This window comes from Trematomus bernacchii, unplaced genomic scaffold (genome assembly GCF_902827165.1).
Source record: "Trematomus bernacchii unplaced genomic scaffold, fTreBer1.1, whole genome shotgun sequence".
NCBI classification, from domain to species: Eukaryota; Metazoa; Chordata; class Actinopteri; order Perciformes; family Nototheniidae; genus Trematomus; species Trematomus bernacchii.
The window spans coordinates 76,146-82,544 of NW_022987826.1; positions in this window are offsets into that span (position 1 = coordinate 76,146).

The window sequence follows — 6,399 nt, forward strand, 5'->3', positions numbered from 1 at the left end:
ATGTTTAGACCAGTCACTCTTCAGAGACCAGACAGCTGGGGACTGGAGATGTGTCCTCTTCCTCATCTTCTAAATCACTCATCTTCTCCAGTCTGAGAGAGAGAACACACACACACACACACACACACACACACACACACACACACACACACACACACACATACACACACACACACACACATTATAATAACACACTGGTTTAAATCTAAACCAGCAATAATAAACTTGGTTAAAGAACATCAAATCAATCAGACTTCAGACATGCCGCCCTCCATTTTGACTGCGCTGGGCTGTCGCATGTTATGTTGCTTTGATGAATCAGAAAACAGGAAATAATAAAGTTTACACCACTTGTAGAAGTCTCATTGGACTCTAGGACGCTGATGTTCTGACATCCAGTTAAAACAGAGTAAATAATGTTGTTAGAAAGCAGATCCTGGTGTTAACACTCACCCTGTTCTCCTCCTGCTCCGTCCAGGTGTAAAATGGCATCTGGTAGTCTGACTTCATACTTGGACTTTAACACCCTCACCTGTCTGCATCTCCACCTCTTGAGTCATAACCAGCCTTATCAGCTGAACCAGTTCACACACAGGGACTTTGTTCAGTGAGATGTAAATAGAGCTAAAAACAAGCTCAACAAAGTTATGGAAATAAATATATTAAAACCACAGTGTGAAAATAACACAGTAAACATCCTGCATTCAATATATATATATATATATATATATATATATATATATATATATACAATTATGAGTATTTAAGCTATATCTAATTTTGGAACCCAGGACTCTTTCTATTGCTCAATGTCTTATTTCAGACTGTAACAATGATCACAATGCATTAAATACTTTAAAACAAATATAATATTTAATCAACTACTCAAAATCAGATCAATCAAATAATCCCTCTCATTTAGAGCTAATGGTTGTCAGTCCAATCTCACATCACTTCAGTCGTTGTAGCTCTCCAGAACCACACTCTGCTTTCAGCTTGGTGAAGAAACATAAATATACTGTCCTACCATTAGCCGCTTTCCACACCAAGAACTTTGCCGTACTTAGTTCCCGGTACTTAGTCCCGCCGAACTCTTTAGTCCCGGAACTGTCCTATATGGAAGCAAACAAGAGACAGAAGTATTTTAATTTTATTAGACACCGAATTTATAGCATTGAAAATAATTACTTTGAAAATCATGTATCTGAATTTTTGTGAAATAAAAATGTAAAAATGTTAGTTAAAAAAATTTGAATGTTCAAATTCAGATCCCAAAAATTCAAGTGAAAAAAATTTGAATGCACAATTTCGGTGTATAAAATTCGATGTCAAAAATGTCGGTGTATAAAATTCGACGTCCAAAATTGCGATGCAGCATCATCCGGGCTACTCAGACAGGATAAGCAATCGAGCCCGAATGCAATCAAACCGACTTCTGGCCTATCAGAGCACGGCTTTGTCAGTCATAGGATCACAACAACCCGGGAGAAAAATGACGGAGAACAGTGGGGCTCGGGTAAGTAGTCAGTTTGTGCTCTTTATTTTACAAGCAGTGAGGGCTCGACAGCACTTGTATCTTACAGTAGCTTGCTAAATGAGTGAAGTAGCCTTGTGCCTTGCTGTTAGCAAGCTCCGTAGTTATCATTAATTGAAGTGAATCACAACGTTACCGTGTCCTTCTGTGTGTGTGGGGGGGGGTGACGGTTTGCAAAGTAACGTTACGATCACCTCGGTTAGATAAGTCAAGTAGACCATGCTACACTATACAAATACTCTCTTACAAAAGCCCTGCATTTAAACATGTTAATGTTACTTTAGTAAAAGTATGCTAGTATAATTAGGAAAGTGTTGTTAAAGTATTTAGAGGTAGGGTAGGTAAGTTTGAGAAACCGGCTCGAGATACACTTTTTGTTATATTCCATGGAATGCTCTTAACATCCCGATAGCAATGAATATCTGAAGTGCTTTGACAAAAAATCCATTAATAAATATCATCAGTGGAAGCCGTAGTACTGTAAAAAGCACGACCAATCATCTGAGCCGGCCCGGCTAAAGTAACTGGATGGCCTACCTGCCTGTCAGCCTTCCATCTGTGCACAACTTATCTCGTGCCCTCATTGGTCATGTGCGTGTTCGTGTGTGTTGGAGGAGGGGCTCTGTAAGGAAGTGGCAGATTTTCTCCGGTTGTGTATTTTCAAATTCTAGCGATCTCGAGCCGGTTTCTCAAACTTACCTACCCCACCTTTAAGTAGACACAAGTTATACTATTATATTATATCATTTGTTTTATTGTTATTACCGATGCAAGAGTTGACTTAACTGTGTGTAGTTGGAGCTCATTTTGAACAATGAGCTAACTAATGATTACTTTCATCATGGTTTAATGTGCTGGCTATTTTCTACATTAATAGATGAAGGTCTGGTTTTGTTCAAACTCTCAAGATAGTAGGACATGCTGTCATAATTACCTAGAGTCCGAAGTGACACCTTTACAATGTTAAAGCTGTTAGATAAATGTAGTGATGTAAAAACTAAAATATTCAAGATAGTGTAGTGGAAAAGAGATAATGTTTTAAAAACAAGTTACTAAAACAAAATCTCTTGTTTTGGACTGACAGTAATGACTCAAGAAATAGTAGATAATAAATACACACACATCAATCTGTGCATTTGTTGTGGATGGAACAACAAATGGTGCTCTTACCTGTGATGCCTCCTCCAAACATTATAACCAGACTGTATCCTTCAACTATAAGTAACAGTTCTAGCTACTTGACTTCAGACAAACAATTAAAAAGACAAAAACAACACAATTTATTGAAAGACCAATCTTTATTTTACGGTGCCTCTCCTTTTGTTTGTATTATTAAACCCTGTCAATCTAAAAAACTGAGCAACTCAACAGTTAACTTTATATTTCTTATTGTCCAAAGCATCATCCATTACACTATTTGTTCCCCTCTCATATTCAGAGGATGGATGATTAGAGACTTTGGGGGAAACCTCAGCTTTATGAACGTCCTGTCTGTTGGTTTGGCCAGAGAGGACCGAGGGTCTTTCCCTGCGAGGAGGACCAGGCCTGAGGGAGGAGGACCTGCACCAGCTGCACCTACAGAACTTAGCCCATGCTGGGCATAGCTGTTGCCACCTGCACAGGCCTAGCCTGTCAATTAACAGATTAACATTTAGTGTAACTTATGTATATTATTTTGTTTTTATTTTTAAAAATGGTGATGGTTCATGCTTGATAACTTTTAGTTCACATTTCAATAAATTGTATTTGTACTCCTTTTGTCCGTTATTCTTACTGAAAATGTTAAATTACACATTCACATCTGACTGGAGATTGGCACCATTCATTTGTGACGTTGCAAACTCTGCGGTACAAGGTACAGGTGTTGTGAAGCTCATAAAGTGAAGCAAATGCATTTGATCAGCCGACTGACCAAACTTTATAGGCCTGACAATAATCACACTGTCTCTGAGGTAAAACACAAAACAACACAAAAATGAAGTTCCTGTTAGACTACAAAACTAGTCAGTGTGCAGGTCTTTGTGTTACAATATAAGTGTCTCTTAGTGAATGTCCTGTACTGCTCTTAAATCTCATAACATCAGCTTTTCCTTTCCCTCTTGGATGTTCTTCTGGACCCTCAGAGGAAGAGAAAATGGTGAAGCAGTCCTGTCTCTCAGGCATGTCCTTTCCTAACAGAAATATCAAAAAACATATTATTGCAGAGCAAGTGTGTTATTTAAGAAAGAGGTGTGTTTGTTTGTTCAGGGGCTATAAATATAATGATTTTTTTTATTTGAATGTGTTTTTTAAATCCAACAGTGTACTACAAAGATAATCAGATTATGAATAAACCGTTCTAAATTCATCAACATTGAAATAATGTATTATTAAAATAATATTTAACTTATCAAAACGTAGTGCAACTGTAGAAGCTTGCTATGTTCAGTTGTCTCACTGAAAGAATCACTTTTAACATGTTTTTTTTACAGTCAATATGCAGAGACAAAGGATCGTAGTTCTCACTATGTTCAATAATATTTGCCTTAAATACATTGAAATGTGAAAGTTGAACAAACAAGTTATGTTGCTTGGTAAAATGTAAATGTAACCTTTTGCTAAGAAGTACACTCAACATCACTGATGTGTAGGTGATCTAGTATTTAGTCATGTTTAATGGCATGTATATCTGTATTTGAGTCATTACTTTATGCATTCTTTGTAAAGTATGAAAAAGGTGTACTTTGGAATCCGTGCTGAAGTTCTCTGCTGTTAGGAGTCCAGATCTGTCTCTCCTCCTCTGGTCCAGCCTGTCTGGATCACCTGAAGGACACTTTGAACAAACAGATGTAAAGTTACATGCGTGGGTTACAGACTTCTTTACATGCAAACAACTTTCTATCTTCTTTTAAAAATAGGTCATAATCTTATCGTTATACTTAAGAAATGGCTGGATATCACAGTCCTTATACTGTATCTTATCAGTTTGATTGAGTATTATTGTGTAGGTCCTTTTTATTTTACTGTTACTTTGGATGAGTTTTTCACGAGTCAGTCAAATTAATTTGTTTTCATATGCCATATTCATATGTATCACACACGTAAGGGTAAGACACAAACCTATTTAACAAATGCAATGCAATGGATGAGCTTAATTTTCACTGAAGTCACAGATAACGTCATATCTAATATTTAAACAAATCATTTCCTTGTCACTAAAGCATTGACTACGCTATTCATGGTCCAACAGTTAAGCCCTGAGCCTGTTTTTTCAGGTTTCAGGCTCGAAAATGACATGCCCAGACAAATGACTATAACTTCACTTCTAAAAGGGTTAAATTAATAATCTTTTTTCTCAAAGCAAGGTTACATCTGTGAGTTGGATGTAGAAGTGTCAGAATCAATATAGATGTTTCTGTGTCAGAGTAAATTCAGATGGAACATTGTAAAAAAAAGGTAAATTCTTACCTCCGCCTACAAAAAACCCATTACTTATAGTGAAAACCACCCTTGGATGATAGGTTAGTAGACTAAAAGCTTTAGGAATCCAAACTATAACATATAATAAGTACCCCTGTATCAAGATTGATGCAAAAAAAGTGACATTTGACCTCTTTAGAGAGATTTATAAAAATAAAATAATATGAAATCTCCGTTTTTTACATAAAAATGCAATGATGGATTATCAGTAATCCTTTCAAAGTGACACAGACACATTGGATTAACCTATGGATTAACCTATGGATTAACCTTCAGCGGTGTTTTTATCATTTTAATGCCATTGAACACAACTTTTGATCTAATTTGAGACGATTTCCCGTGAATGTTCCGTAATTCACGTGTTGTGACGTCTGTGTTTGCTTCCCCTGTCACGAGTTCTGATCGCTCAGTGATGATACTTATACCTATAGAATCTGTGTTTTTGCAGGTACGATAAGTAATAAGGGTATTTTTGCCTTGAGTTCTGTGGTAAGTGTGTTAGCATTTTTTCGCTCAGGGCTCATTTAGACGCTTCTTGTGAGACTTGTGTTTTGTTTCGGTAAAAATGGTTCGTATTGTCAGTTAGCTGAGTTTCTTCCCGTTAAATGGGTATGACACATTAATAGGTTTGTAAATATTAAGAAGCCCTGAGACACAGTTTCGTGAAAAAACACCCCACTGCCCCCTGTACAGGGGGCTCTAGGGCTTAACAGGTTAAATGCAGGCATTAAGTTCCATGTTCCGTTGTACAGCCACGATAATACAATGGAAAGAGGCATTGGTAATAATATTAAAAACAACAATGTTTGGGTCGTTGGTCGGATAGGCGGTAAGCTGCAATAAATAACTCCAGTTCAACAAACCATATTACAATATCTGAGGGAGCGTTATTTCTGGACCATCTTGAAATGTGACGTTCATATTTTAAAGATACACACATTTTATTGTGAGGTTGATTTAATATACACTAAGCCTCTCTTCAACAATACGTTGACGTTAGCTAGTCTATTTTATGCTATAGTAGAGCATAGCGAATTGAAATGAACCTTAAACTGTTAAGCCCTGAGCCTGTTTTTCAGGTCTCAGGCTCGAAAATGACATTCCCAGAACAAATGACCATATCTTCCCTTCTAAAAGGGTTAAATTAATAATCTTTGTTCTCAAAGTAATGATAAACCTGTGAGTTGGATGTAGAAAAGTCAGAATCAATATAGATGTTTTTTATTTTAAAGAAAATTCAGATTGAACATAGTAAAAAAATGTAAATTATAGTGTCCGTCCAAAAATAAACCATTACTTATAGTGAAAACCACCCTTAAATGATGGGTTAGTAGACTAAAAGCTTTAGGAATCCAAACTATAACATATAATAAGTACCCTGTATCAAGATTGATGCAAAACAAGTG